This window comes from Astyanax mexicanus, chromosome 21 (genome assembly GCF_023375975.1).
Source record: "Astyanax mexicanus isolate ESR-SI-001 chromosome 21, AstMex3_surface, whole genome shotgun sequence".
Classification (NCBI taxonomy): domain Eukaryota; kingdom Metazoa; phylum Chordata; class Actinopteri; order Characiformes; family Acestrorhamphidae; genus Astyanax; species Astyanax mexicanus.
This window is the reverse complement of record NC_064428.1, coordinates 11,742,584-11,770,529: the sequence shown is the minus strand read 5'-3', so window position 1 is coordinate 11,770,529 and position 27,946 is coordinate 11,742,584. Positions and strand designations below refer to the sequence as shown.

The window sequence follows — 27,946 nt, the reverse complement described above, 5'->3', positions numbered from 1 at the left end:
TGTTTTATGTCTTTCTTGCTCTGCCTCTCTTTCTATTTCTCCATTTCTCTCTCTCTTTTTTCTCTCTCCCTCTCTTGCTCTTTATCACTTTCTTTCTTGCTCTGCCTTGTTCTCTCTTTCCTTTTTCTTGCCCATACAAGTGCCATTGAATATCTTTGCTTGAGAATGCTTTCTCTTTCTCTCTCTTTCTCTCTCACTTTTTATTTCTTACTCTCTCTCTCTTTATCTCTCTTTCTTGCTCTGCCTCTCTCTGTTTCTGTTTTTTTGCTTTGATTTCTCTTTCTCTCCCTCTCTCTGCCTCTCTCTATTTCCCTCTTTCTGTCTCCCTCTCTCTTTCCTGTTTTGTACACATACGAGTGCCATTGAATATCTTTCAGATGCTTTCAGAACTCTTGCACTTTCTCTTTCTGTCCCCCTCTCTCTTTCCCTGTATCACTTTCTTACCTGCTCTGTCTTTTTCTCTCTCTCTCTCTCTCTCTCTCTCTGTATTTATTTCTTTCTTCCTCTCTTTCTTTTCTCTCTCTCTCTCATTCTCTCTCTCTGTTTAGAGTGCCATTGAACACCTCTGATGCTTCCAGAATTCTCTCTTTCTCTCTCTCACTGTATTTCTCTCTTTCTTTGTCTCTCTCACTCTCTGTTTTCTCTCTCTTTCTTGCTCTGCCTCTCTATTTCTCTCTTTCACTCTCTCTTTTTCTCTCACTCTCGCTCTCTATCTCTCTCTTTCGCTCCCTCTTTTTCTTTCTCTCTTGCTCTCTCTTCCAATCTCTCTTTTCATCTCTCTCTTACTCTCTATTTCTGCCTTTGTCTGTTTTGCTCTCTCCTTGTCTCACTCTTCCTGTTGTTCTCTCTCTCTCTCTCTCTCTCTCTCTCTCCCTCTCTCTCTCTTTTTATCTCTCTCTCTTTCTTGCTCTGCCTCATTCTCTCAGCCCCTGTTTTACGCATCCGAGTGCCATTGAATATCTTTGATGCTTCCAGAATACTCTTGCTCTCTTTTTCTCTCTCTCTCTCTCCCTCTATCGCTCTCTTACTTGTTCTGTCTCTCTGTCTGTATTTCTCTCTTTTCTCTCTCTCTTTATCTCTTTCTCTCTTGCTCTGCCTCGTTCTCACTTTCCCTTTTTTACGCATACGAGTGCCATAGAATATCTTTGGTGCTTCCAAAACACACTCTCTTTCTTTCTCTCTCTCTCTCTCTCCCTCCCTCTCTCTCTCTCTCTGGTTTGCTCTGCAGGCCTGGCAGCAAAAGCCAGAATGAATTTTAAACACCTGTTCTGGCCCCGGTGATGTGACTGGGCATGAGCAGCCTCACTTCAGACAAATTAAATCTCTCAGCAAAAAGCCTGAGACACACACACACTTTACACACACACACACACACACAATACACACACACACACCGGCTGGAAAAGCAGCTAGAAGGCACCAGAGGGCAGCACCAATATGCAGGGCAGGCGGAGGAGATCAGGTGTGGAAATTCAGCGTCCACCCTTCGGGCTGGACGTCCCCCAACGGTCATTTACACCGCCCACAGCCGCTTAGCATCTGCCACGGCTCGCTGTAAACGCCCCCAACTCCCTTTCTGTAGTAATTTCAGCAGCAGCAGCCCCATCTGCTCCAGCAGCCTAATATATAGCCTCGCCCCGACCGGAGCCAACTGGAGCAATCACATCCCCTGTATGACCTAATGGATCTCCCCAAGGCAGCGCCAGGCCTGGAGCGGGTTTCCTTTTGGACGCCGCTGTTATTATAACTCACTCGCCCAGGAGCTCCGTGGAGAACGTGTTGTTGGAGCTATAACTTCAAAAAACATGGATTTAAGGTCTAAAGTTGTCAGAAAATACCCATATAGTTTATATACGAGTGGACGGGATGATGGCATTTCAAAGAGTGAAGCTAAAACATCTCCTACGCCCTCTGCTGGCTGGATGCTGGACAGCATTTAACCCTGCTCATTCCCATGTAAGTAAATAGAGCTTAAAGGCAACTAAAAAGTATGGCAGTGATAATGTGGGTTTATGATGATTCCTAACATTTTTTAGTTTAATTTAATTGTAGAAAGTAATGATGTAACAAATACCAATCGTTTTGAAGTACTCTGTACTCCGTAGGCTAGTGAAATACTCTAGTAGAGTACAGAATACAGCGGTACTAAATTACTTAGTACTTAGGTACTAAATTGCTGAAGTAGTAAAGTAGTTCTACTTTGTTATTATGTTCCAACTGCTAAATCTATTGTCATCATGGCTTTAATCATGCAGAGCCTGGCTATTAGCATTGTGGCTAACCAACTCCAAACCAGGTTCAAAACTTCCAATAGCTGAATCTATTGGCATTGTGGCTTCAAGCATGCAAAACTTGGCTATTGGCATTACAGCTAACCAGCTCCAAACCAGTTCCAAATCTTCCATCTGCTGTTGGCATCATGGCTTTAATCATGCAGAGCCTGGCTATTAGCATTGTGGCTAACCACCTCCAAACCAATTCCAAACCTTCCAACTACCGAATCTATCGGTATCGTGGCTTCGACCATGCGGAGCCTGGCTATTAGCATTGTAGCTAACCAACTTTAAACCAACCCCAAACCTTCCAACTGCCGAATCTATCGGCATTATGGCTTTACCCATGCAGAGTCTGGATATTAGCATTGTGGCAAACCAGTTCCAAACCTTCCAACTGCTGAATCTGTTGGCATCGTGGCTTTAACCATGCAGATCCTGGCTATTAGCATTGTGGCTAACCAACTACAAACCAGTTCCTAACCTTTCAAAATTGCTGAATCTATTGGCATTGTGGCTTCAACCATGCAGAACCTGGCTATTAGCATTGTGGCTAACATGCAACAACCCTGTAAAGCCTGGTTACTGTGTCTGTTAACATAGTAGCCCCAACCCTCCTGAAGCTGGCTGTTAGCATTGTGGCTAACCCACTCCAAACCTTCCAAGTCTAAATGCCGTTTCTAGTTGCATTGCATCTCTAACTATGCTAAAAGCTGTGAAAGGCTGGCGTTTAGCATTGCAGCTAACCAGCTACAAACCAGTTCAAAACCTTCCAACTGCCAAATCTATTGGCATCATGGCTTCAACCATGCAGAGCCTGGCTATTAACATTGTGGCTAACCAACTCCAAACCACTTCCTAACCTTTCAAAACTGCTGAATCTATTGGCATTGTGGCTTCAACCATGCAGACCTTGCTATTAGCATTGCAGCTAACATGCACCAACCCTGTCAAGCCTGGTTACTGTGTCTGTTACCATAGTAGCCTCAACCCTGCTGAAGGTTACTGTTAGCATTGTGGCTAACCCACACCAAACCTTCCAAGTCTAAATGCCATTTCTAGTTGCATTGCATCTCTAACTATGCTAAAAGCTGTCAAGGCTGTCTTTTAGTATTGCAGCTAACCAACTCCAAACCAATTTCAAACCTTTCAAGAGCTCAATCTGTTGGCATTATGGCTTCAACCATGCAGAACCTAGTTATTAGTATTGTGGCTAACCAACTCCAAACCAAATTCAAATTTTTCAATGGCTAAATCTATTGGCATCATGGCTTTAATCATGCAGGGTCTAGCTATTAGCATCGTGACTAACTAACTCCATACCCATTTCAAACCTTCCAACTGCTGAATATGTTGGTATTATTGCTTTACCCAGCAGAACCTAGCTATTAGCATTGAGGCTAACCAACTTCAAACCAGTTCCTAACCGTTCGAAACAGTTGAATCTATTGGCAACTATACAGAGCCTGGCTATTAGCATTGCAGCTAACATGCACCAACCCTGTAAAGCCTGGTTACTGTGTCTGTTAACATAGTAGCTCCAACCCTCCTGAAGCTGGCTGTTAGCATTGTGGCTGACCCACTTCAAACTTTCATAGCCCAGTTGCTGTATCTGTGGTTTCAAATATGTAGAGGCTGGCTGTTACCTTCAAGGCTAACCTACTTCAAACTATTTAAGTCCAACTACTGTGTCTCTTAGATTTGCAATATGAACCCCTGCAAGGCCAAGTGTTAGCATCATGGCTAAAACACTCCAAAACCTTCCAAGCCCAGCTAATATATATGTAGATTCACAATATAAACTTGTTAGCATCAAGGTTAACCTACCGTGCTGTGTCTGTTAGGTCCACAGCACCAACATTGCTGAGCTTGGCTGTTAGCATTGTGGCTAACCTGCTTCAAGCTTCCAAATTTAGAATGGTGTATACAATATTAAAATACTGTTGGATGACTTTAAGTATAAAAGAATGGAGATTTCTTCTTTCGTGGAGGATTATTTGATGGTGCATTTAACCTGAACGTTTTATCGTGCACTCTGCCATCTTGCATGTGCAGTGCATTGTGGGTGAGTGGTCACTCGTGTATTTGTAAATGTGAACGAGTCTGGCTCTGTCTTGGGTCCCTACTCAACAATTTTGGCTTCATTTCTATAGAATGGAATAGTATATTTTTTATTTATTATTAACGTGATAAAAAACATGGTATCTGAAGATCTGAGGTTGTGAAGTTGGTGCTGCAGCTGCTCGGTCTCGGTGCTTCGTCATTGTGTGTGTAACGCCGGGTCTGGCTGTGCTAATTAAAGAGGGATTGTGTGGCCTGGTGGTCCGTCTCAGAGGAACCGGCTAATTAAAGAGCTGACACCAGAACCAAACACACACACAGTCCACCACTGACTCAAACTGCCTCACTGTGGCAGGCATCAATCAAATCTACACAGCCTGATCAGCAGATAGTTACTGCTCACTATAAAGAGCACAAGGCAGGTAGGTGTTCCTAATAAAGTGGCCACAGTGAGTGGAAGCACATGATAGTAGTAGTAGGTGTTTCTAATAAAATGGCCAAAGTGTGTGAAAGCACACAGTAATAATACAGTAGGTGTTTCTAATAAAGTGGCCACAGTGAGTGGAAGCACAAGAAAGCAGAAGTAGGTGTTTCTAATAAAGTGGCCACGGTGAGTGCAAGCACAAGGAAGTAGGTAGTAGGTGTTTCTAATAAAGTGGCCAGTGGAAGCACATGATAGTAATAGAGTATGCAAAGTAGGTAGTAGGTCTGGGGATGTTTTCAATAAATTGGCCAGCAGTGGGAGGAAGTACAAGATTGTAGTACTGTAAGTGTTTCTAATAAAGTGGCCCCAGTAAGTGGAATCACACAGTAGTATAGTAGTTGTTCCTAATAAAGTGGCCACAGTGAGTGAAACCACACAGTTGTATTATAAGGGTTTCCAATAAAGTGGCCAGCACGTGGAAGTGCAAGGCAGTATAGCAGGTGTTTCTAATAAAGTGGCCAATGACTGGAGGCACAAGGTAGGAGTAGAGTAGGTGTTTCCTATAATGTGGCCAGTGAGTGGAAATGCAAAGTAGATAGTAGATGTGAGGGTGTTTCTAATAAAGTGGCCACAGTGGGTGGACGCACAATGTAGTAGAGTTGGTGTTTCTAATATAGTGGCCAGTATGATAAAAGTTTGTGTTTCTAATAAAGTGGCCAGTATGCAGTAAGTAGGTGTTTCTAATAAAGTGGCCAGTATGCAGTAAGTAGGTGTTTCTAATAAAGTGGCCAGTAGTGAATGGAGGAATAGTGTGGGAGGGGGTGTTTCTAATAAAGTGGCCAGTAGTGGATGGAAGAGCAGGGTGGGAGGGGGTAGTTCCAATAAAATGGCAAAAGATAGTAGTACTGTAAGTGTTTTTAATAAAGTGGCCAGTATGCAGTAAGTAGGTGTTTCTAATAAAGTGGCCAGTATGAGGAAAGTGGGTGTTTCTAATAAAGTGGGCAGTATGCAGTAAGTAGATGTTTCTAATAAAGTGGCCAGTATGAGGAAAGTGGATGTTTCTATTAAAGTGGCCAGTATGGGGATAGTGGGTGTTTCTAATAAAGTGGCCAGTATGCAGTAAGTAGGTGTTTCTAATAAAGTGGCCAGTATGCAGTAAGTAGGTGTTTCTAATAAGGTGGCCAGTAGTGAATGGAGGAATAGTGTGGGAGGGGGTGTTTCTAATAAAGTGTCCATTAGTGGATGGAAGAGCAGGGTTGTGGTTCCAATAAAATGGCAAAAGATAGTAGTACTGTAAGTGTTTTTAATAAAGTGGCCAGCATGCAGTAAGTGGGTGTTTATAATAAAGTGGCCAGTATGAGGAAAGTAGGTGTTTCTAATAAAGTGGCCAGTATGAGGAATGTGGGTGTTTCTAATAAAGTGGCCAGTATGAGGAAAGTGGGTGTTTCTAATAAAGTGGCCAGTCAGTAGAAAAATAAAATTATATAATATGGGTTTCTAGAGCATTGTAGCTTTTTGAATATTATGGTATGATATTCTCCTTTTCACATGTTTTTGGCCACTTGCCTCACTAGGCCAACTCCATTATTTATCACACCACACACACACACAGACACACAGACACACACACACACACACACACACACACACTCCTCCAGCTCCATCCCAGGCCCCTGGGGCAGGCAGGCAGTGTAAATGGTGCAGAATAATTCTGCCTCACCCTCAGCAGTACAGAGGCGGTGGAGTGATATGAGATAAAGGAAGTTAGCGCTGTGAGGACACACTGCGGCTACATCCCCTCAGCTGCTCTGATTATAATGACAGCGGGTAACGTCAGTTTCCCTGTATGGAGAATACTCTAACGGCTGATGGCTGGATGATGTCATGAACTGCTGTGAATATATTTAGCAAAAAAAAAACAACAATAATAAAACTTTTATGAATGTATTTCAGCTCGCATATTTCACATTTGTTCTGGCTCAGGTTTGGCCCATATTCTCTATTTTCATCTGGCATACTTGCTACAAGATTTAGGCCACATATACAGTACCATTCAAAAGTTTGGGCCTAAGTTCAGTTTTTTAATTATTGATTCATTCTAGATTAAAACTAAAGTCATCCAAACTATAAAGCAAAAACAAATGGAATTATTTAGTAAACAAAAAAGTGTTAAACAAACCAGAAGTTTTATATTTTACATTCTTTGAAGTAGCACTCCTGTCATTCTTTTGATTTTGATACCTTTAGCACTAATTATTGGAACAATGTTTTTTGTAAGCTCATTGACCCTTGACCTACGTACACAGGTGAATCCAATTATGAGAAAGGGTTAAGGTGGTTAATTGAGTGGCAACATGGGAGTTTTAAAACCAAACTCTCAAATAACCTAAAAACAAAGATTGTTTAACATCATGGTTTAGAGGAAGATATAAAAAGCTGAAATCTCAGAGATTTCAGCTGCAGTTTCCACTGTGAGGAACAGAGTGAGGAAATGGAAGAACCACAGGCACAGTTCTAGTTAAAACCTGAAGTAGCAGAAAAAGAAAAATCTCAGATAATCAGAGGAGAAGGATGGTGAGAACAGTCATAGTCAACCCACAGACCTCCAGGCCAGCTCCAAACACCTACATCACCAACAATCTGCTGCAGATGGAGTCACTGTGCATCATTCACTATTCACTATTCAGTGCACTTTGCATGAGGAGAGGCTGTATGGGAGAGTAATTAATGCAGAAGAAGCCTTTTTTGTGCCACAAACAGAGTCGCTTCAGATATGCTAAAGCTAAATAAAGCACATTTGGACGAGCAGCTTCATTGTGGAATAAGGTTCTGTGGACTGATGAAGCTTAAATTCATGAGTTATTTGGAGGGCGGTTATTTATGCATGGAGGAAAAAGAACAGCATTCCAACACAAACACTGACTTTACTGCTCCCCACAGTAAAATTTGTGCCAGTTCCATCATGCTGTGGGGCTGTGTGTTTAGTGCAGGTACTGGGAATCTTGTTTAAGTTGAGAGTCACATGGATTCCAGTCAATATCAACAGATTCTTCAGAACAATGTTGAAGAATCGGTGAGAAAGTTGAAGTTGAAGCGCCGGGGCTGGATACTTCAACCAGACAACGACCCTAAACACTAAAGCTCAAAATCTACTAAAGCACTAAAGTATTCATGGACACCAGCAATTCAACAGCTATTAGTCTCTAAACTCTAAAACGATCATAATTATAGTGCTAGAATTGATTATATCACCAGTATGGTGATAAGGTGTAAAAGCCAATCCCGCTCTCTCATCCACAGGAGGTTTTGAGATATCTTGTGTCTGATAGGCTGCCTGTGATTTCCCTGTGAGTAGTGATTTAGCGTTGATTGTGCTGTGGAACGACTGCTCTGTAAACCCCTCTGGAAGTGCTGTGTAATCCTGTGAGAGCTTCTGAGTGCTGTGTTTATCTTAGCATGACGCATTAGCGGCTCAGCTGAAGACCAGACTCTTATCTGTATACTCTACTGTCTTATTACAGAGTCCTTTAAGGGATGCGCCAGACTGATGGTTTCCGTTTCAAAGAGTAACAAGCATTTACTGCATGTTTTAAGTTTTTTTTTTTTTGTCAAAAAATATGCAGATTTGTTAGGAGTGAAAAATGCTGAATTGCAGTTTACAAACCTATTTACTACAAACGTACTGAGATTTTAAAGCCAAGAGCCCATGGTCACTCTGGAGGAGCTGCAGAGATCCACAGTTCAGATGGGGGGTAGTGCACTATAGATCTCTGTGGTTCGGCCAAAGCCATTTTTTTGTTTTTAATGGCTTTATTTTTTCCTCTTACATTACTTTCACTTTTACACTGTAAATGGTTGATCTTACTTAAAAAATGAGGAAACTGGTTGCCTTGAAAAAGTTAAGCAATTATAACTGTTATTTTCAAGTTAAGTTCACTTCATGCTTGCTATTTAAGTGTACTCAAATCATGGTTAAATCTACACAGTTTACTTGAGTTGTTTCTACTTTAAATAACCTGTAAATGCAAGTTGTTGTTTTTTTAAGTGTGTAAAACCTGATAAGTTGTCTATATTCAAAACTTTTGTTGTAACCGATTATCTAATACATTTTAAGTTCATGTAATATAATTTTTAAGTACAGTGAACTTAACAAATACATATATATATATATATATATATATATATATATATATATATATATATATATATATATATATATATATATATATATATATATATTTAAAATTAATATTTCCTGAACTTGTTTTTGGTCTTCTTTTTGGTTTTATTCAACTATTTTTTTAAAAACTCATAGAAAAGTAGATAAAAGAAAACAGTAAAAAATTAGTACTGAGAGCACAGTGAGAACACAGAGTTCACTACACACTGATGGTGAGTGCCAGAAACTGGGGGACACACCCAGTATGTAAATCGATTGTGACAGAAGCCAATGGAAAAGAAGCTGCCAATGGCGACAGACTAAACCCAGTTATTATAAGTTGATTCAACTCAAAGATCTCAGTTTAAGTGTAGATGTGCCCACAGATGTTCATCTAACTCAAAATAGTTGAGTATTGTTTAGAAATCTCCATTTTTATGTAAAACAGACTTAATTTATTTGAGTTCAAACAACTCAAATAAACAACTGAGTTGATACTTAATGCACTTTGCCATCTTCTTTTTGTAAATGACTGACGGTAATGGCCTGTCTCAGTCTACTACTCAGTGGTTTTATGAGGAAACGTGACTCAAGACTGTTCAAATCAGTATAATTTGGATTCTTTCCCCTTTAAAAAATGATCGTACAAAATCTGATAGTGCTTGTGGTCGTTCTCAACCATCTGAAACTGATGCATGAACTGATAAAAAGTGATTAGGACCCATATCTTCTACCAATCACCCCCCCTCAAACACCTCCACCACTGACATATGTGTAACTTTATCTAGCACAGTGTTGTACAACGCCTGCCAACAGCAAATATATTATGGAAATGAGATGTTGAAGCATGTTGCCTTCGTGGATGGAAATATTATTTACATAAAACAAACAGAGTAAGAGGAAGTATCCTGAAGCTACACTCTCATTTCAAAAACAGAAAACAACACATCTAGCGTACCTAATGAGTGTATCAGAAAAAGATATGGATTTAAAGGATTTTATATGTATTAAAACATACATACAATTTCATACTTTATTATTATCCTCCATTCACCCTGTTCTTCAGTGCTCAGAACCCCACAGCCGAGAAACAGAGAAACAAATGCAGGACTAATGTCTAAAATTTAAAGTTACAGTATATGTTTGATTAAAATGAACATTGTTGTTTTATTCTATAAACTACAGACAACATTTCTCCCAAATTCCAAATAAAAATATTGTCATTTAGAGCATTTATTTGCAGAAAATGAGAAATGTCTGAAATAACAAAAAAAAAAGTGCTTTCAGATCTCAAATAATGCAAAGAAAACAACAAGTTCATATTCATAAAGTTTTAAGAGTTCAGAAATCAATATTTAGTGGAATAACCCTGGTTTTAATCACAGTTTTCATGCATCTTGGCACCATGTTCTCCTCCACCAGTCTTACACACTGCTTTTGGATACCTTTATGCTGCTTTAATCCTGGTGCAAAAGTTCAAGCAGTTCAGTTTAGTTTGATGGCTTGTGATCATCCATCTTCCTCTTGATTATATTCCAGAGGTTTTCAAATTGGTTAAATAAAAGAAACTCATCATTTTTAAGCGGTCTCTTATTTTTTTTTTCTAGAGCTGTATATGATCAGTGGAGCTATTTTAGTGATCTATAGGTGAACTGAATTAATCATGGGTGTGTTTTGGGGCGAAGCGTAAAATAAACCAATCAGCGTGTCACTTGCCATTGCCTTTAAGAGCCAGGTATGTTAGGACTTTGGCGGATTGCTATTTTAATGGTGCAGTTCCCTAGACGTGTCCAACGCTTTTCAACAGAGGAAACTGACCTGCTTTGTTGCCAAGATAGCAATAAACGTCTGACCGTTGATATCTGTCTAGGCTGTGTTTAGTCTGTACTTTCTGTTGCCAAGAAATTTACCTGAGCACACCTCCTTTCCAGACCACCACGCCCATTGGTGTAGATATTTTTCCTGTTTAGAGGCATAGTTGCAAGAAATGAAAATAGACAGTTTGTGGGGTGTAGGATAGCAATGAGCATCTGATGCAGTCATAATGGTATTCTTCATTGCTATCTATACTGAACATACTGTGATTCATCGTGTAGGGCCTTCTAAAGTTGAAGTTAAGAGTTAAGAGTGATGCTACGATGCTAAAAGCAGCTCAGTGCTATTCCAGGAGCATACGGTAATGCTGATGTTCCCCCAGTGAGGTCTGTAGCGTGATGTAGCTGAGGGCCATGGAGGCCAGGCTGGATCGCAGGCTGAGGTAATGCTTCAGTTCCTGGAGCAGAGCACAAACTCATTGCCCTTGTTTTCTGCTTATAATGTTTACCAGCATGATAAAAATAAGAATCACTGTCAGCATGAGTAACAGTTTTGAAAAGAAGTGACTGTGACCAGGCAAATGCATACAGTACTGTTATTTCTCAATCTTCTTTTTCTTAGTCTTCTTATTATTATTATTGATTGCATATTATCACTTGTACACAGCTTTTTGATTGGACATTCAGTTTTCGTAAAAAAAAAATAAATTTGCACGGCCATGTATGTCACAATTTTTTGAAATATGAAGACCAAGGTCTCTATATACACCCTGTGCAAGGCGACAAAAGTTTGGATACCCACACGTCAGGCAGCTCTCCACTACTCCACTACACTACATGGAGCTTAGCAACACAATATAAACCACCATGGATACCATAGCAACACCTTAGCATAGGAACACCACAGCAACCTCACACTAATCAGTACTAAAATCACAGATATTTCTTGTCTGAAAATGTCAATTTTTTTCTTTAAATATATCTCCCCCTCCACCACCCTCTGTCAGCTGCCTCTCCTCATCTGTCTGCTGTCTTTCCTCCTCTGTCGGCTGCCTCTCCTTCTCCCCCTCTCTCTGCTGTCTCTCCTTCTCTATCTGCTGCCTTTCCTCCCACTCTCTGTCTCTCCCCCTCTGTCTCCTGCCTCTCCTTTTCTGCCTGCCTCTGCTGCCTCTCCTCCTCTATCTGCTGCCTCTCCCCCTCTGTCTGCTGCCTCTCCCCTTCTATTCCCCTCTATCTGCTGCCTCTCCCCCTCTGTCTGCTGCCTAGCCCCCTCTATCAGCTGCCTCACCTTCTATGTCTACTTTCCTCCTTATTTGTCTGCTGCTTATACACCTCTATCTGCTGCCCCCCTTATCCCTCCTGTCTGCTACCTATACTCCTCTATCTGCTGCCTCCCTCTCTATCTGTTGCCTGCACTCTGTCTGCTGCCTCTCCCCCCTTTATCCTCCTCTGTCAGCTGCCTCTCTCCTCTGTCAGCTGCCTCTTCTCCTCTATCTGCTGCCTCTCCCCCTCTGTCTGCTGCCTCTGCCTTTTTGTCTGCTGTCTCTCTTGCTCTCTCTGCTGCCTCTCCCCCTCTGTCTGCTGCCTAGCCCCCTCTATCAGCTGCCTCACCTTCTATGTCTACTTTCCTCCTTATTTGTCTGCTGCTTATACACCTCTATCTGCTGCCTCTCCTCCTCTGTCTGCTGCCCCCCCCTTATCCCTCCTGTCTGCTACCTATACCCCTCTATCTGCTGCCTCCCTCTCTATCTGTTGCCTCCACTCTGTCTGCTGCCTCTCCCCCCTTTATCCTCCTCTGTCAGCTGCCTCTTCTCCTCTATCTGCTGCCTCTTCTCCTCTATCTGCTGCCTCTCCCCCTCTGTCTGCTGCCTCTCCCCTTTTGTCTGCTGTCTCTCTTGCTCTCTCTGCTGCCTCTACACCTCCATCCTGCCCATCCATTTCTAAATCAACTTAACAATGATGAAAACACAATAGACATCAATTCCTTGAATGGTTACTATGTGCTTTCTTTAAGGAACATTGTTTTAAAACATTTTTTTTTTAAATTCTGACATATTTCTTACTGGAAACTCATATGCTTATCTTTATTCCTCAGACACTCAGATTTTAGTGGATACTGCTTTTGTACCAAATCATGATTATAATCACCTGTTGACATCATCTTATTTCTAACCATAAATAAAAAAAAAAAACCTTTTTCAACTTCTGGCCTGAAATGCAGGAATGGATGTTTATTAATGAATACAATTAAAAAGTTAAGCAGATTAAACATGAAATACTGAATTTTTTTATTTACATTTCAATACTTTTACACTCTAACCCACAGTATATTTGGTTGCTCTAGGCTGAAAGCCACCACTGTGCACTGTATTTGTTTATATGGCTAGCCACGTGGCTGTGTAGGTGGACATTTGCATAAAGCTGTGGCAGGCGTAAACACATACAGAGGCCACAATAACAGAAACTGTGGTTAATTATTACCTAACCAGATAAATACACACCAGATATCACACCTACTACACACTGAACATATTCAAGTCTTTTGAAGAGCTTCTTAGGAACTCAACTGTAAAATAATTTACTTTATTGGTGCACACCAATCAGTTATAACATCAGTTATAACCAATGATATTCTGTTAAGTCAAGAGAATTATATTGATCATCTGGTTACAGTGGCAGTGGGATCTACACTGTAAAAAATGAGGCGTTGAAAGAACTTAAAAAAATTAAGGCAATAGTTTGCATGGATCTTTTTGAGTTGAAATAACTTTCTGTTCTTTTAAGTAAATGGAACTTGTCTAAGCCACTTAAAATATACTTAAATAAATTATCATAGTATAACTAAAAAACACCAAGTTATATCAACTTATTTTTTTTACCTACCATTAACTTAAAATATTTAAGTTATTTCTACTATTTTTTTAATAAACACAACTACATTAAATCAAAATTAAAATCTATGAATTTGAGTTGTTTTAACTAATTTGTTAAAGTTCTACCGACATAGAAAGATCCATGCAAACTATTGCCTTAATTTTTTTGCTTTTGTATTTCTTAAAATATAACTACACTTACTTACCACTCAAATAAATCAATTCTCAGACTTTTAACCACTTTTGCATTTATTGGCAGGTTTTAGTATCATGTTTTATTACACCAAGTCAACTTTACACCAGCGTTCTCCTTCAAGCCTATTCGAGATAGCAAGGCTTAATTAACAGCTGTTGTTTTAAGAGACAGCACCTTGGGAGAAAGTTTCAGTCCATCCTGTTCCATAAAAAGCTTCTGAAACACTTCCAATGTGTATCTCAGTGGTTTAGGGTACTGCAAATTCAAGGCATATATGAACCCCAGAAGTGCAGCACATGCCTGTGGGACATTTCCAAGACCAGCCAGTACCTCTTGACCCTCAAAGACGGTACCTTCATCCTCTGTTGCACCCTCTTCCTTCACTGTGAAGATCTTCATGATGTGCTGTGAAATATTGACCTCACCCTCATCCTGTTAAAAAATGAAAAAATACACATGTAGATGGTTATCTACAAAAAAAATAATTGAAGACATACTTTGTCCTTAAATTAACTAGGGTTGCTGAATGCGAGATTGTTGTTAAATTAGAAGAGGAAAGTAAATCTAAGTTGCGCTATCAGCACCGAAAACCTTCGAGCGCATCTAAACGGTGTATTATCTTAGTGTATTACGTAGGTTTGCGCTTCTCCTGCAGAGAATGAAAATGGAACAAAAATTTGTTTTACAGCTAAATAAACATAATTTAACCAGATCTGTAAAAGTGTAATATTTTAAAAAATGACCTAAAAAGAATGCTGTGCTATGAAATAAGCAAATCAAAGGGTTATCAAACAGCACCTCAAAAGTCTTACATTAATTGTATTCATTATGTATGTTTCCAGTAATAATTCTGAAAAATAAAACAGCTTGGAGTCCTAGAAAACAGGTTTTCAGCCTGACATTAATGCACTTCTCTAAGCCCAAAAAGTCCAGATTTCTCTCACTGAGCTAAAAAAAGAACTGAGGTAGAACAAACATACAAATGCATTTATTGCTTTATTATTATAAATGCTGTACAGCCCTACAGTATACATGTATTGTGCAGAACCAAGCTATGTATAATAGTCTGGCCCTCTAAAACCGTTGCAATTCCTCATTTGGCACCTTGGAAAAATGTATTGCCCTCCCCTGGGTTAAATATAAGGATACAAGGGAATATTTTGTAGTTTGAAGTTACTGTTAGGTTTAGTGATTGTTTTATAGTAACAGGAAAATATAGTGGAGAATTAAACAAATACAATAATTTACTGAAGTTATAGAACACCCTTAAGAAATATATGGTTTCAGATGTGTCCATCAGACAATTAATGCTATGAGTCTGAAAAAATGTGTCTTTAATGAGAAATTAAAATAAATACACAAATATTTTGTTCCACACTTGAACACAATAGAACAAGGGAACACTTGGATTGTGAAAAGCAAAAACAGCAACAAACGCCCAAATCTGGACTTTGCAGCTGTGAACTAGAAAATACACCTAAAATACAAAAAAAAGTTATGTTTTATTGATCTTTTGGGCAATGTTCTGTTCTGAATAACTCGCACAGTGCACAAAGGGTGGTCTATGTATTGCACTGTACTGTATATAGATAAATGTTATTTAAAATAAAGTTACAACGCTAATAAACACAATAAACATTGCCACCCCTGAGAAATGTCAACAAACCAGGCAGTAAAAATAATTTTGCATAACTGATCTTTACTTTAAAATATCTGTGCGCCACAACTGTGAGCTGGCACAACTAGCACCCTTAAAAAAGAATTCTAAAGAACTGCTGGGTAATTGTGTGAGAATTTTACTTTCAGCTCATGCATATGCTCCTGTAGTCAATAATGTTAAAACCTCTAGTACAGTACTACCCCAAATGGTGCTTAGTTCACTGTAATGTCAATCACTGCAGATTTTACTTACAAAGTGTTCTGCGAGCAGGCCATGTTCCCCCCACATACTCCACCAGGCTCAGTGGTGACTGCTCCCTAGACAAACAAAACATTTTTTAATCAATTTTATAAAAGCACAAGTAATGCTGCTGTTTTTGTTCTTAATAAAGTGCCACAAACAGGCTCATTGTTGTTTATTCCAACAAGATCCAACAAAGATGGAGCTTCTCCTGAGAATGAGATTACTCATGTCGGGTGCTAAAAAAATCTGTTGCTAATTCAAATATCTCTTTTACAGTGTTCTCAAAAAACGTGAATTAAAATTGTAAGAAAAACAAAAACATTCCTACAGTACTGCACATTTATTGGCACCTTTATTTAAAAATAAAAATAAACTTACCTTGACCAAACAGCTCATTATGCCTTGCATTCTTCTTCCTGACGCTCCGGCCTTGGCACTGAAGATAGAGAAGTTTTTGTGTAACGTATACTGGTCAAGCTTTAACATGAATTTTGACTCCAGATGCAAAGTAACGTTAGTTATGCGCTGGAACTCCTCTTTGATATTTAAATGAACAAGTGCACAACTCAAAACAGTGTGAAATAACTAAATCGCTAAGTGCATCTAAAAATATGGTCAACAGGCAAGTTAAATTTTGAACAAATACAAAACAAAACTAGCAAGGTTAGCTAACTCTATTATCCCCAGTCCTTATCCACACACTGAGCCCCCACGTTAGCAATTTACCCGCTAAAAACGCTCTCCAGACTAGCTAGCTAGCTAAGCTAACTCTTATCCCCAGTCCTTATCCACACACCAAGCCCCCACGTTAGCATTTTGCCCGCTAAATATGCTCTCCAGACTAGCTAGCTAGCTAAGTTAACTCTTATCCCCAGTCCTTATCCACACACCAAGCCCCCACGTTAGCATTTTGCCCGCTAAATATGCTCTCCATACTAGCTAGCTAGCTAAGTTAACTCTTATCCCCAGTCCTTATCCACACACCAAGCCCCCACGTTAGCATTTTGCCCACTAAATATGCTCTCCAGACTAGCTAGCTAGCTAAGTTAACTCTTATCCCCAGTCCTTATCCACACACCAAGCCCCCACGTTAGCATTTTGCCCGCTAAAAACGCTCTCCAGACTAGCTAGCTAGCTAAGCTAACTCTATTATCCCCAGTCCTTATCCACACACCGAGCCCCACGTTAGCATTTTACCCGCTAAAAACGCTCTCCAGACTAGCTAGCTAGCTAAGCTAACTCTTATCCCCAGTCCTTATCCACACACCGAGCCCCACGTTAGCATTTTACCCACTAAAAACGCTCTCCAGACTAGCTAGCTAGCTAAGCTAACTCTTATCCCCAGTCCTTATCCACACACTGAGCCCTCACGTTAGCATTTTACCCGCTAAAAACGCTCTCCAGACTAGCTAGCTAGCTAAGCTAACTCTTATCCCCAGTCTTTATCCACACACCAAGCCCCCATGTTAGCATTTTGCCCGCTAAAAACGCTCTCCAGACTAGCTAGCTAGCTAAGCTAACTCTATTATCCCCAGTCCTTATCCACACACCGAGCCCCACGTTAGCATTTTACCCGCTAAAAACGCTCTCCAGACTAGCTAGCTAGCTAAGCTAACTCTTATCCCCAGTCCTTATCCACACTCCGAGCCCCACGTTAGCATTTTACCCGCTAAAAACGCTCTCCAGACTAGCTAGCTAGCTAAGCTAACTCTTATCCCCAGTCCTTATCCACACACTGAGCCCTCACGTTAGCATTTTACCCGCTAAAAACGCTCTCCAGACTAGCTAGCTAGCTAAGCTAACTCTTATCCCCAGTCTTTATCCACACACCAAGCCCCCACGTTAGCATTTTGCCCGCTAAAAACGCTCTCCAGACTAGCTAGCTAGCTAAGCTAACTCTTATCCCCAGTCCTTATCCACACACCGAGCCCTCACGTTAGCATTTTGCTGTGTAGCCAAACAATCTTCTAGCTCACCAGAAACGTCAGCCAAAAGTGAGGGCTGACTAGTTATCTAACCACGATGTATGTATTTCTACAATTAGACTCTTATAATGTTATTTGGCAAGTAAACTTTTAGGTTGGACATGAATATTTTAGGAGAAATGTATTTAACATTGCTTACCTGCCAGTCGAACGGCTGTAAATGGTGCACGTCTTGCTCTGTATTTGAACCAAAGCTTCTTTTAATTTGAACTGATTCAAATAAAGTTGTGTCAACTCAGTTCAACATTGTTGCTTGAAACTTAAAAAAAATTAAGTAGATTTTGACAAGCTTGTTTAGTTCAGTTTATAATGCAGATTATAAGTTCAGAAAACGTAAAAAAAATAATAAACAACATTAAAGTAATTTAATTGTTTGCGTTTCATATAATTTTTTAAGTAATATTTACTTCGAGCTAGAATCACTTTTTACAGTGTAGAAGTAGAAACCCCAATTCCAAAAACTATGGGATGCTGTGTAAACAGACAGACTGAGGAGGTCCTTTGTCCCCAGATGTATTAGGCCTTTTTACTGTCAGATCTGTAGAGTCAAGAAAAATGTATATAGAACCTGTCTGACAATATGAAACAGATCTATAAAAAAATCAGGAACAGATTAGAAAACAAAGTAATTGATCATCTATCAGTCTGAAAGAAGTTATAAAGTCATTTCTAAAGCTTTGGGACTCCAGAGAACCACAGTGAGAGCTATTATTATTCACTAATGGAGAAAAAAAAAACATGGAACACTGGTGAACCTTCCCAGGTGTGACCGGTTCTATAGAAATTACTCCAAAAGGGCATGAAGAACTCATCCAGGAGGTCACAAAATAACCCAGAACAACATTTAAAGAACTGCAGGAGCTCACTCGCCTCAGTTAAGATCAGTGATAATGGTTCAATAATAAGAAAGAGACTGGGTGAAAATGGTCTCCATGGGAGAATTCTAATATAAAAAACACTGCTGGCCAAAAACAACACAACCACCCGTCTCACATTTACCAACTAACATGATCTCCAGAACTTTGGGTAAATATTCTTCGGTCTAATGTGATAAAGTGACACATTAGATTAGGTGTGTGTCCCGTTACATCTGGCGTTAACATATAAAACACGTAATTTTAGAAAATGAACTGAAATCTCACTGAATGTAAAACATGGTGGTGGTAGTGTGTGTGTGTGTGTGTGTGTGTGTGTGATGGTCTGGGGCTGCTGGAGAACTTGCTGTAATAGATGGAAGCAGGAATTCTGCTGTTTACCAGAAAATCCTGAAGGAGAATATCCGGCCATCTGTTCATCTGTGACCTCAAGCTCAGGTGTACTTGGGTTCTGCAGCAGGACAATGACCCAAATCACACAAATACAAAGTCCACCTCTGAATGGGTTAAAAAAAAAAAAAGAAGGTTTTGGAGGGTCTAGTTAAAGTCTGATTGAGATGCTGTGGATGATCTTAAACAGGACGTTTATGCTGGAAAAACTTCCAATGTGTCTGAATTAAAGCTGTAATTCTGTAAAGAAGAGTGGAACAAAATTCCTCCACAGAGATAAAAGAGTGAAAGACTTGTTATCAGTTATCAGTAAAGCTTGATTGCAGTTGTTGCCACCAAGGAACAAGAACCAAGTTATTTTTCACACAGGGCTAGATTGGTTTGGATTGCCTTTTTCTTAATAAATGAAATGATCATTTGAAATAAGCTGTTTATATTTACTCAGATTATTTTTTCTGATATTAACGTTTGTTAAAAATATGTAGTGACCAGATACTTTTTCACTATTTTTTAACTATGCTTATTGTGTGTTCATCAGTGTATGTATCTAAGTTTATTTCCTTTAGGATCAATAAAGTATATATATATATATATATTGCTGTCTTTCTAAAATATAAATAAATGCATATGACTGGAGAAGCTCTGTCCATCTTTGCTTCTAAGAGACAAAGACCACCTTAAAAGAGTCTATGCTTTGATGGTCAGCAACAAGAAGACCTACACAATATTAAACTGATGGTTTTAATGTTATGGCTAATCAGTGATGTCGAGTGCACAAAATGACAAAACGGATAATAAACAAAGACGAGTCAAAACGTACTGTTATTAACTGTTTATTATAATATCTTATTACAAGTAGAAACATGTTATTAATGTTTTTGTGTATATATACAGTACCAGTTAAAAGTTTGGACACACCTTCCACCTTTTCTACATAGTAAGTGAATAGTAAAGTGATCCAGATTATGAAGGAACACATAAGTTATCATGTAGTAACTTAAAAACAGTGTTAAACAAACCAAAATACTCTGTGAAGAAGCATTTAGGTGCTCTTTTCTGGGGAGCTGTTTGTTAAATTGTGGTTTCTGTGGCTGGAAACTCTGATAAAGGTATCCTGTACAACAGAGGAGACTTTTGCTCTTCCTTATCAGGGGTGGTCCTGATGAGAGCCAGTTTCATCATCATAATATTTTTGATGGTTTTTGATTTTTCTTTAATTACTTGAGTAGTTCTTGCTTCTCATAATCTGTTTTAGAACGTTACTCAAATAGAGCTATTCACTGTATACCTGTACCTCTTCACTACTTTACAACTGATGCTCATTATTACACATTATTAAGAGACAAGAAATTAAAGTAATTAACTCTTGAGGAGTTTAGCACAGCTGTTAACTGAAAGCCTGAATTCCAGGTGACTCTACCTCATAAAGCTGACTGAGAAAATCCAGCAGAGATGTGCAAAACCGATCATCTAAACAAAAGGTGATAATTTGAAGAATGTAAAATAAAAATAAAAAATATATTCTGGTTATTATGGTGCATAAATGATGGTATATGCACAGAAAACTGATTATATATGCTTTAGTCTTAGATTATATATATAAAAGAGTACAAACACTACAAATAAGTATAAGTATAAAAGTGATAAAACTGGCCCCAAAGATCTGCTTTTGCATGTTTTCAAGCGTAATCACACAAGATTTATAGAATCTAGATTAATATTCCAGTGACCACACCTGCACAGACCTTCGACCTTCAACCTAACCTTCATATCTGATGCAGATGAAGTTGAGAGTCTGGTTCTCAGGCAGGCTGACCCACTGCTGATCTCCTCTAGCCTGCACCGCTCCGGTTCTCTCTACAGGACTGCAGTCTTCACCTTCTGGAGCATCACCTGTAACCCAGTTCTGGTAGCAGGTAGACTCTCCACCCACCCAGAACCAGAAGCTGAGAGTGCAGGTGTGACGCAGACCCAGCCACACATGATCAGTGGAGGCTTTCTGTGCCACATCCTTCACCCAGAGCTGGATCTCCTCAGAGTGAACTGAGACCAGGTCCACATGATTCTCTCTGCAGTATCTCAGAGCTTCTGCCCAGCTCTGATTCTTCTGGATCAGGATCAGTTTATCTGGAGGGTAATAGAGGGAATGATTTGACATTTACCCAACTAATAGCTTACAATTTTAACAAAGCTTACAATTTTTGGTTGATAGAACCTTTTCTGCATGTTATATTATGTTATATAATGCTAGATGGTACCCTGTAAAGGTGGTTGAAACCATGGGGTCCATATGGGACGCCCAACTGAATCCAAGTAACAGCATATATACAAACCCACCCAGTCTAGAGACTAGATGGTTCCATGTTAAGGTAGCTGTACTGATGGGGCCCATTTAGGAAGTCCAATAACAGTTGTTGTTGGAACCCAGTTTAGGGTCTAGATGGAACCCTCTGAGATTAAAGTGAACTGTAATGGTAGGAACCATTTGGAAAGCCTACCTGGGTCCCTGTAACAAAGCATGTACAAACCCAGTCTAAGGCCTAGATTGAACTAATATGAGATTGAGGTGGGCTATACCAATGGGGCCCATTTGGGAAGCCTGACTGGGAAGCCCCATAACAACGCATCTACAAACCCATTCTTGGGTCTTAAGATAAGCTGTAATGATTGGGCCCATTTGAGAAGCCCAATAACTGTAAATATACGAATCCAGTCTATAGCCCAATCCCATTTCACCCCTTGGCCCTACCCCTTACCCCTACCCCTCTGTTTTGCGAGTACACCCTGAGGGGTAGGGGTGTCCCGATTCTTGTTAGGCTGGAGGGGTAGGTTAGGGTGAAGGGATTGGGTTTGTTAGCTCTTCAAATGGAGATTTTCCAGATACCTATTTCAAATGAAGGGGTATAAGAATCACTGCTAAGAAAAGCCAGAATATTTTCCCTGTTAAAAGTGATATACTATGTACGCTATATTACTAAAGTTTAATGTGTAGTTTCAATGTTTTATGGCCAAATTCTTCATAACAAGCATAAAAAAGATTGCCTGTAGTTTATCTCAGAAGGTAGTAGCCAGCTAACTTTCCCGTTCCACCTTAAATGGTGTAACAGCCAGCAGGAGCAGAATGGAAAGGTGCAACGGAAAATAAAGTAAAATAAAAGCTAATTTCAGCTCCCCATCACAGAGAAATTAAGAAATTGACAATAATAATTAATTTCTGAACCACGCCCCCCCCTTTCTGAAGACGTGCAAAGCCCTAAAATTAGCTAGTTAGCAGCTACGCTACTGAACTTTAGCGCCCCTGATGAAGGGTTGTCCCAATTCTTAGGGTGGAGGATTTCACACCTTCCTCTTATAACTCTGTTCCAAGGGGAAGAGTTACACACAAAAACAAGGGGTCGGGGTAAGTGGTAGGACCAAGGGGTGGAATGGGATTGGGCTTAGGGTCTAGATAGGACCCATATGAATTTAAGGTGGGCTGAACGATAGGGCCATTTGAAAGCCCCGCAGGATCCCAGTAACAAAACCTGTACACACCAACTCAAAGACCTTTCCCACCTGGAACCCACCTAGCTCACCTAGTTTTACCCATGCAAGCCCCCCACATGAACCTGTTGGCCTGGTTAGACATTGTTAATGAATTAATGAATTAAATACTGTAAAACTCACCCTCGTGGCAGATGAACGGATGTGTTTTTTTGCAGTTCTCATCGTGCCAGTAACCCTGGTCAACCGTGTGCACTGTAGCACAGTTTTCATTGTTTTCTTGGTTGTCTGGCTGGCTTGACTCCCAGTATCGGAACGAGGCGTTACTCTTATCTGACCACTCCCAGGATTCATTAAACAGGCCGATCCAAAGCCGAGAAAAGTGCAATATTTTAACGGCATGCTCAATCTGCTTTCTCTCACTTTTGTTTCTCACACTGGTCAGGTCTCTGTGATGCAGCCTGCAGTGCCTCTGAGCATCATGCCAGGACTTTTTCTCCTCAACAAGAATGTAGGGTTCAGTGTTTTTCTTCTTGTCTGGAATTCAAGAAAACGTGGTTAGTTTTCGTAAGTTTATAACATTATAATATCTACAGTATGTTAACTATGGTAGGAGTTTCCCAATTCTTGTTTGGGCTTGAGAGGTAGGATAGGGGAAGGGATAGGGCTTGTTAGCCACCAAAGAAACTCACAAATGTAAGTATTTTCCTTGTTAAAAGTGAAGATTAGTGCTATATTACCACAGTTTAATGTGTGGTTTCAATGTTTTATAGCTAAATTCTTCATAACTAGCACAAAAAAGATTGCTAGTAGTTTTTCTTAATAGCTAGCTAGCTTATCTAACTCTCCAGTTCCGCCTTAAATGGTGCAACAGATGGCAGGACCTGCAGAATTTATGGCGGAACAGTGTAAATAATAATAATAAATAAAATAAAAATAATCAAAGCTAATTTCAGCTACACCTCACAGAGTTAGGAATTAAGTAATGGACAATAATACTTAATTTCTGCACCATCTCCCTCCTTTCTGAAGACATACAATAAAATACGTCCTAAAGTTAACTAGTTAAGCAGCAGCAGCAGCAGCTCGGTTACTGAACTTCAGCGCTGATGATTCCTGTAGGAGAGATGCCGTAGAATACTGTATGTCGAATATGAATTAAAATTGAATGGCGAGAAAGCTGATGAAAGATAGCAGCCAGAAGCATTGTGTGTGTGTGTTTTAGCAGGATTAACTGTGGATTTTGCTTTATAATATATCATTTAGGAGTATAAAGGTTATTATGTGGTATTTAAGTGCTACATTAGCTGATGTAATGGGTTTATCTTTTAGGTGCTGTAGACATTACAGTAAGGAAGTGAGACATTTGTTAGTTTATTGAAGCATGCGCCTTAGCTGTACTGGTTTCCATTTACACCCCAAAGAAATACTTGAATTATTGTATAATTCGCATCCTGATTTCTCCCCTTACTCTCGAAGGGTTTCACTCGCAAAGAAAGGGTAGGGGTAAGTTGTAGGGCCAAAATGACAAATGGGGATTGGGCCAATAGCCTTATAGATTAATTAGCATTAAAACAAATGGCAATAAACATGGCACCACATAAAAAAATAAAAATATCTACGGTAGTAGTTCTTACCGTCAAAACACACAAAAGGAAATTGACGCCCACAGCTTTCATCAAGCCACTTTCCCCTATGTTTCTTCATCGCAACACAGAACTCATTCCGACCATCATTATTTGGTTCTCCTTTATTCCAATTCGAGTCTTTTACACTGTAGAAACCTCCCAGAGACCACTGCCACCTCCCAGTGTCCCCTCTCTTCAGACCAATCCAAGCAGAGCTCTTCACCACATCCTTCAGAGCCTCGTTCAGCTTCTTCATCTCGTCCATGTTGTTGATGGTGGCCAGATCAGTGTAGGTCTGTCTGCAGTAGTTCTGAGCTTCAGTCCAGTTTTTACTCTGATTCACGAAGTGATACCGATGAGGAACGTATGCAGAAACACTGACCACTGTAAAGGACAGGAACTGGTTATTTTTAGTGCATTGCTGGCATTCCACCGAATGGGAGCCATTTGCTTGTTGTAACCTTTCCAAATTAAACTTACTATTAAGTTTAATTTTATCATTTTACCACTTATCAGGGACCACTTAAAAGTATGAGTTTCTTTGATTTTACTAAATTGAAAACCTCTGGAATATAATCAAGAGGAAGATATATGATCACAAGCCATCAAACCACCAAACTGAACTGCTTGAATTTTTGCACCAGGAGTAAAGCAGCATAAAGTTATCCAAAAGCAGTGTGTAAGACTGGTGGAGGAGAACATGATGCCAAGATGCATTAAAACTGTGATTAAAAACCAACCAGGGTTATTTCACCAAATTTCTGAACTCTTAAAACTTTATGGATATGAACTTGTTGTTTTCTTTGCATTATGTGAGGTCTGAAAGCTCTGCATCCTTTTTTTTTTTTTTGTTATTTCAGCCATTTCTAATTTTCTGCAAATAAATGCTCTAAATGACAATATTATTATTTGGAATTTGGAAGAATATTAACCATAGTTTTTTAGAATAACTCAACAATGTAAATTTTACTCAAACATATAGCTATAAATAGCTAAATCAGAGAAACTCATTCAGAAACTGAAGTGCTCTCTTATTTGTTTTCCAGAGATGAAATTAAATAAAAAATTTTTTTTAACAGAAATTAAGTTAATGATGACTGATGGAAAAGACAAGTAAAATAAACATCTAGTTTTAGATCTAGATCTGAGGTTTAACAGTATAAATTAATGTGGAATCACTATTTGGTACACGACAGGCCACTCACTGTTGCCCTTCCAAATTATGTAATATAACTGCTTATTAATGGTTTATAACCTGATTAATAAGCATTAATACACTTATTTTAAAGTGGTACCTTTTGGAGAAACTCGATTTACATTGGACAGTGGCAAAATACACCTACCTGACAAAAAGTAGATGGCTGAAATCCATTTCTGATCCATTTCTGAGAGATGTAAAAATGAGAGAACATCATGTCATTAATATGTTTTTTTTTTTATTATTGCAGTAAATGAATGTTAACCCTCCTGTTATGTTCATTTATAAGGTACAGCAATGGTGGTCCCAGGTCAATTTGAACTGGTGCATGTTTAATTATCCAAAATATATCTAAAACCAAAAAAATCTAAACAAGCAGTGTGAATATTTAATTATCTCCATTACTAATTATTCTATTAATATTTAGTGCAATAATGTAACAGGTAATGGTTCAATTAGGATAATTCACTCGTTTTTCATAAAAAAAAATACATGTTCAAACTTTTTTTTATGTTTCTCTACTTTATTACTTTTAAAAGACCAATATATAAAACATGTGTGATATGTGAGATGAACCATTTTCATATTATATCTAGATTACACTTATTAAGGCAAGCAGAAGAAGTTTAATCTTTAAACTTAAAAACAGGTCAATTTGAAAAAAGAGAAAAGTGATCCTACCAGGCAGTTTGTTGCTCTGTTCCTCTCCAGCTTTGTGTAACTCTATTCGCCTTGAGTTCCTCTACTTATATCTCTTAGAGACCCCTCTTATCTCTGCCAGATTACACACTGATGTCATCTCAAGCGAATAGCAGTTTTACTGCCTGGAAAGTCGTATGATTAGAAAACAGTGCATGAGTTTACATCAATGCACTCTCAGTGACAATATTGTAGTAAAACTTTGCATACACGCCCCATAGACATAAATAACATGGCAATATTTCTTTCAGTGATATCTTTTTTAACTGTCACAACATGCAAACCCAAATCAATGGTAACAAAAGAGCCCAGAACATAAGAGGAAAAAAAACTTTTAAAGAGATTAAAGGTGAACTTCAAGCTCAAGGAACATCAGGGAGACGACCAAGGAGGACTACATGTTGATAAGCCACAAAGCTTCTGGGAGAATGTCTTATAGACTGGTGAGAAAAATACAGCTCTGGGGAAAAAATAAGGGACCACTTAAAAATGATTCTTTGAGTTTCTTTGATTTTACCAAATTAAAAACCTCTGGAATATAATCAAGAGGAAGATGGATGATCACAAGCCATCAAATCACCAAACTGAACTGCTTGTATTTTTGCACCAGGAGTAAAGACATAAAGTTATCCAAAAGCAGTGTGTAAGACTGGTGGAGGAGAACATGATGCCAAGATGCATGAAAACTGTAATTTATAACCAGGGTTATTTCACCAAATATTGATTTTTTTTTCAGCCATTTCTCATTTTTTGCAAATAAATGCTATAAGTGACATTATTTTAATTTGGTATTTGGGAGCAATTTTGTCTGTAGTTTATAGAACAAAACTACAGTGTTAATTGTCCTCAAATATTTACCTATAAATAGCAAAATCAGAGAAACTGGTATCAAGGTACATCAGCTTTATGTTTACAGACGGAAAAATGAAGCATATTAAGAAAAGAACACTGTTCCTACTGTGAAACATGGTGGAGGCTCTGTTATGTCCTGGGGCTGATTTGTTCAAGACTATCAAGAGAGGATGAGAGAAATGTGCTGGCCAGTGTCAGGAAGGTTGGGCCTCTATCGTACACCCTGCCCGAGATATGTTATATCAACTCTTTCCAAGAGAAACAGCAGCTGGGTTTGAAACATTTGTGGTGGGTTAGCCTTGATGCTAACTGGTGCTAACCATGCTTCCAAGGCATGGTGTTAGCATCATGGCTAGCCACTTCAAGAATCAGTGTCTCAGACAATTTTAATATTATATAAGACCAATTGATACTTTTGGCAGTGTGCCAAGTCCTTCGTGGAAACTTCATACTAGACCTCAAGCAGTTTGGACTGTGTGTCTCTCCACTCTTCCTTCAGACTCTGATCCCTTGATTTCCTTTAAATGAAATGTAAAATGTACTGATGATCAGTGATAGTTTGGAGAGTCATGTCTGTCATCTGCTGGTGTTGGTCCACTGTGTTTTATTATCAAGTCTAAAGTCAGTGCAGTTTTGTTTTCCCGCAAAATCTTACAGCACTTCATGCTTCTCTCTGCTGATAACAACTTTTATGGAGATGTGGATTTAATTTTCCAGCAGGACTTGGCACACTGCCCACACTGCCAAAAGAACCAATTGGTCTAGACTGAATTACTAAATGAATAAGTCTTTTTTTAGATGCACTAGTATGATCCTCAACACAGACTAGAACAGTAATATTAAAATATGCAGATTATTTGTTTTGTAAATCCATCTGCATTGAGTTACACTTCCTCTTCACAGGTACTGTGCAAATATATCTTCATTGGAACTGCTGTTCGCGTTGGACTGATAAAAAAGCAAATCAGATCAGAGATGCTATCTTCATATGATTGCGTGCAAAAGAGGTGGAGCGATATTAGAGAGAACAATAAAGAAAGAGGAGAGATACTGTACAGATCAGAACAGGAGGTGAAGAACGAGGGAGACACATCAGGACGAAGAAATCGGATCTGAACATCTAGATTCCAGAA

At 39.2% G+C, this 27,946-nt stretch overlaps 1 long non-coding RNA gene and 1 pseudogene across 2 annotated transcripts; both read right to left on the bottom strand.

Moving 5' to 3' along the window:
- Nucleotides 1-500: 500 nt before the first annotated feature.
- LOC125785879 (RNA-binding protein 25-like) lies at nt 501-11,834 on the bottom strand (annotated as a pseudogene).
- Nucleotides 11,835-13,832: 1,998 nt separating this feature from the next.
- Nucleotides 13,833-17,985, bottom strand: LOC111193742 (uncharacterized). 2 transcript variants are annotated; one of them, XR_007428197.1, is made up of 4 exons: nt 17,828-17,985; nt 16,082-16,139; nt 15,713-15,777; nt 13,833-14,232 (listed from the first exon to the last, which is right to left on the bottom strand). It is a non-coding gene; the product is annotated as an uncharacterized LOC111193742 (long non-coding RNA). The 2 variants fall into 2 exon arrangements; XR_007428196.1 differs by lacking the exon at nt 17,828-17,985 and having other exon boundaries at nt 16,082-17,789.
- Nucleotides 17,986-27,946: the final 9,961 nt, after the last annotated feature.